At 46.2% G+C, this 4,646-nt stretch overlaps 1 pseudogene; it reads right to left on the bottom strand.

Moving 5' to 3' along the window:
* Nucleotides 1-1,673: 1,673 nt before the first annotated feature.
* Nucleotides 1,674-1,765, bottom strand: LOC138790182 (U2 spliceosomal RNA; annotated as a pseudogene).
* Between the last annotated feature and the right edge of the window lie 2,881 nt (nucleotides 1,766-4,646).

Raw genomic sequence — 4,646 nt, 5'->3', positions numbered from 1 at the left:
GGAGTGAGTCATCGGGGCGGCTCCATGTATAATTAACAGAGCCGTTCCCGATGGACCCAACAACGTCCTGCAAGGATGCTTCGGTTACCATCTCGATGAGCAGTTTGGATGTGACATCCAACTTGGCAGATGTCCCAGAACTGCGTTCGTCCACTTCTATAGGGCAGTTGAATTCCCCGCCCAACACTACAGCCCTGGTGGTTGCAAGCTGGGCCTGCAGGGTCCGGAATAGTTCCAGACGTGCACCCTTCTTAGGAGAAGCATACACATTCATGAGCCTTACGGGCTCCCTCGCCCAAGAGCCGTCTGCAATTAGTAATCTGCCACAGAGAAGCTCCTGAACAGAATCAAGTGTAAAGTTGCCTCCCCTGATCAGAATGGCGACCCCCTGGGGACTTACAGTCGCCCCCGCCGGACCAGTAGGAGGGGCCGTGGAACCACTGCCTGGCCAGATGGTTGTAGGACCTAGAAGAAGACAGGGGGAGGGTTAGGGGCCGTCGTCCTCTTACCCGCCTTCTTCTTCTTCTCCTTCTCCCTGGGCTACTGTGCTGCTTGGGCCGCGGCTGGCTGTACGCTGGCTGGAGCTTTTGCTGCGACAGATGCCCACGTTCGCTCTCTCTTCGGGCAGTCCTTGTAGCTGTGACCCACTAACCCACAGAGGTTGCAGGTCTTAGCTTTCAGGCAGTCCTTTGTTCCGTGTCCTGTCACACGGCAGACCCTGCAGGCTTTGCTGGTACTGGAACCCATCCTCCGAACTCTGGTCCTTGTTGAGCTTCATGATGACGGACCACTTTCCGGTCCAGAAACCGAGCCTGCTCATGATCTTTGTCGGCTCTTTCACCACGGTGCAGTGCCTCCTCAAAAACGTGGCGATGTCCTTTCCTGGGATATAGAGGTTCAGTATTGAGACAGTCACTCGCCTCTCTTCCCTCTGAATGAGGCAGTTGCTTACAAAGTTCGAGAAGGGAGATTCTGGCCTCTCTGCTTTTACCGCATCCCAGTATCTTCTACAGATGTTGTAGGAGGCAAAGGTGATGTAGAAGATCCCTGTGAAGAATGAGATGCTGAGGATTTCAGCCATGGAGAATACCTGATCAAGCACCATCTTCTTGGTGAACACTTCTTCCGACATGTCCGGCTCTTTTCCCTCCACCTTCTTCAACTTCATGGGGACCGTCGTTCGCATCCACGGCCTCAGGGCTGGGGCATCTGGACCGGCAGTCGGGTTGGTCTTCGGCTGAGAGGTGGTGGCAGAGGAAGATGGTTCCTGGTCCGGGCCTCCTGGCTCTTCCCCGCATCCTTCTGGGCAGTCGTCTTGGCAGTAGTCTTCTTGCTGGTCGAGGCCATGGCGTCTTCCAGCAGGCTTGGTCTTCTTCTTGCAGGGAGCTCTTTCCCGAAGGGGGCGGAGCTATGCAGATCCTCCTCGAAGAGGGCGAGGAAATGCAGATCTTCCTCGCCGGCTTCTTCGGGGTTCAGCGTCTTCTTCCTCAGGGTTCTGGGGCGTCTTTGTCGATCGTTCAGGTGGGATCAAAGTGGTTCTCCGGTCAAACCGTTGGGCACAGGACAATCGAGCAGCAGGATGAGAGGAGGGTTCACTCTCGTTCCTGGGGAATAGCCCTACACCCAATAGCTGCAATCCTACACCCAATCGCCGATGCCCAAAGGGCGAGTGCAGGGGGTACCCCAGGACCTGAGCCGTCAAGTCAAGGCAGTTCAGTAAGAACAGATACTACACTTGATCTTAGCCAAAAGGCCGAGAAGCGACTGCAATTTTTTTTTTTTTTTTAATACCCACATTGGGGTAAACTTTATTAAAACTTATAATTACTTATAAGAACATAAAAGATGTTTACAAGAAAAAATTACATAAAATTACATAAAATTCTCAAGTAAATACATCAATAATATTAATCACATAAAAGGGCACTTGGTGGCATTACAATACAGAGCTCCATTCAGATAAAAACCATTTTTTGCATAAAAAAGGAGAGTTCTTTTTATCTACCATAAAATATTTGTACATTTCATTAAAAGCCATGCTTAAAACATCATTCATAGATAAAATCTCGTATTTAAACACTAAAATATTCCTGGCTGCCCTCAGAGCTGCTTTGACGCTATTTATGGTCTTCCATGCCATTACTTTTTGAGTCCGTGTAGGGCATTCCAGACATCCAAATGAAATCGCATCATGGCTTAGTCTTTGTAGTCCGGTTATCTTTAAAATCAGAGGAGTCATCTTTGTCCATATCATTTGGGTAAAAACACAAAACCAAAAAATGTGAGAAGCCGTTTCATCACCTCCACATCCCCTCCTGGGGCATATGGCCGAGTTGGTCAGTCCTCTTCGATGCTGGAATGCCCGGCATGGAAGACACTCGTGGGCGCAGCTCCAGGCCAGGTCTTTCTGTGAATTAAAAACATAGTTAGCGCTCACGTTTTTCCATATCTGTTTGCATTGTTCTTCATTAAAATGTCTAATGGTGGTAACTAAAACATCGTCTTTCAGACTCTTTAAATGGACTGCAAATGGGACATATTTCCTTTAGGAGAGATTGTTTGGCTTGGCATAAAACCCCCAGTCAATGTTCTTAGGCTCCTTGGTTGAGGAATGACTTGACTTGAAGGGACATTTCTTTGCTCAAGAGGTGTGGGAGTTATTTTGCATATCCTTTCTTCCCAGAATTCTCAGTGGAGCAGCAATGGTCTGTAAGTCTCCATACGTCTTTATTAGAGATGAGCGAATACTATTTGATCGAACAGGTATTCAATCGAATAGTATGCTATTCAAGGTATTCGACCGCTGTCGCATATTCATGCTAAAACGCAGTAAAAATTCAATTCGCCCTCCCACATCCACTGGCGCATTTTTTTCAGCCAATAAACATGCAGGGGGTAGGGAAAGGCACTAGGAGTAGGCAGGACTTTACAAAAAAAACTCTAAATGTGATTGGCTAGCTAAACCATGTGACCTCCTGAATCAAAGAATAGTGATTTGAGATTCCTGTCACTTCCTGGTTGGAGCTAGAGAGGGACAGACTGTATACCATCGAGAGAAAGCTTTTAGATGAAGTTAGGTAGGAAGGGACCCCTAAAAACTATAGAAAAACAGACATTTACAAGCTGTTGTGACACAGGCAGTGTGTATACACAGTGGATACAGCTGTATACAGTGTGTGTGTGGGATAATATAGCTGTTATCTCGCCTCTACAGAGTTGTGCAGTGTGCGTTCTGGGAAGGCTTTGACCAGCTCTTTATTTCTATTGTAAAAACAATTCTATATCCAGTATACGGCTGTATAGAGTGTGTGGGATAATATAGCTGTTATCTCGCCTCTACTGATTTGCGCAGTGTGTGTCCAGAGAAGGCGTTGACCAGCCCTTTATTTCTATTGTTGTAAAAACAATTCTATATCTGGTATACGGCTGTATACAGTGTATGGGATAAATTAAACACTATCTGGTACAGCTAAACTGTATTGAAAAAAGTTAAACGGACAGTGACACGGAAATGCTGCTGGGGTTTCAAGCCGCGGTCAAGTGATTGGGGATACAGCGCGTGCTTCAGAGGGACGTCCAGTATTGCACGCATGTACCATCCCTGGTTTATAGGGCAGTTGTGCAGGGGGCGGAGTGCACAACTGTTGGTTATATTGTGTTTGGAGTCTATAGTTGATATATCTGTTGATATATAGTCTGTAATAGTGGCGTATTACTGAAAGTGGATATATATATATATATATACAGTATATATATATATATATATATATATATATATATATATATATATATATATATGAAATATATACATGTGTGTAATTTACATCACTGGCTGCGCAATATATAACTCTGCAAACAATTGTATTTCCCAAGTGTACTGAATAAACAAAAAACAAACATACGCTAATATTACACACCACCTAATATGTACACAAGTACTGCTAGACCAAAAAGTACACTTCTACTTTACGTTTATGTACCTTGGCATGCTTCCCCTGCTGTCCCATATGCATTCCAGAGGTGATGGCATCCTAAGGTTTCATTGGGCACTTGGTGACCTCCTAGTGGTCGAATCTTGATTTCCAAGTCTCAAGGATTTTTCACCCATAGACTATTATGGGATTCGATATTCGATAGAATAGTCGAATATCGGGAGCTATTCAAATAAAATCCAATCGAATCGAAGATTTCACTATTGGCTCATCTCTAGTCTTTATGACAGGCTCTCCTTAAGGAGAGTCACTACCCCTTTGACCCATTCTTTATATTATCTAATTCATTGTCATCTATACCTGGCTTTGGTTTCAAAGTTGTTCCAAAAACTGCATTGTATAACAGCCAGTGGCAAATTATAATGTGGGCGGTTTGGGTGGCCGCCCGGGGCCTGATGCCTGAGGCTCTATGGGGGGCCATGCATCCCACATTATTACTGTGCATGAGGTTACACAGCAGCACATCACTTTCGGGGCCCAGTCCTGGTGATCGGTGGCCTAAGCCCCGAATGATTATGTCTAGCCCCGTAAGTAATTTGCGGCCGCCACCCGCCAGTGCTGGATTGGCAGCAGCTGCGGCCTCTGACCCCTGGCCTGACCCACAACATACATTGGCTGCCTTAAGTGAGCGGTACCTGAGGGCGCAGGGTCAGT

The sequence above is a fragment of the Dendropsophus ebraccatus genome, chromosome 4 (assembly GCF_027789765.1).
Source record: "Dendropsophus ebraccatus isolate aDenEbr1 chromosome 4, aDenEbr1.pat, whole genome shotgun sequence".
Classification (NCBI taxonomy): Eukaryota; Metazoa; Chordata; class Amphibia; order Anura; family Hylidae; genus Dendropsophus; species Dendropsophus ebraccatus.
This window is presented reverse-complemented; position numbering and strand designations above follow the sequence as displayed.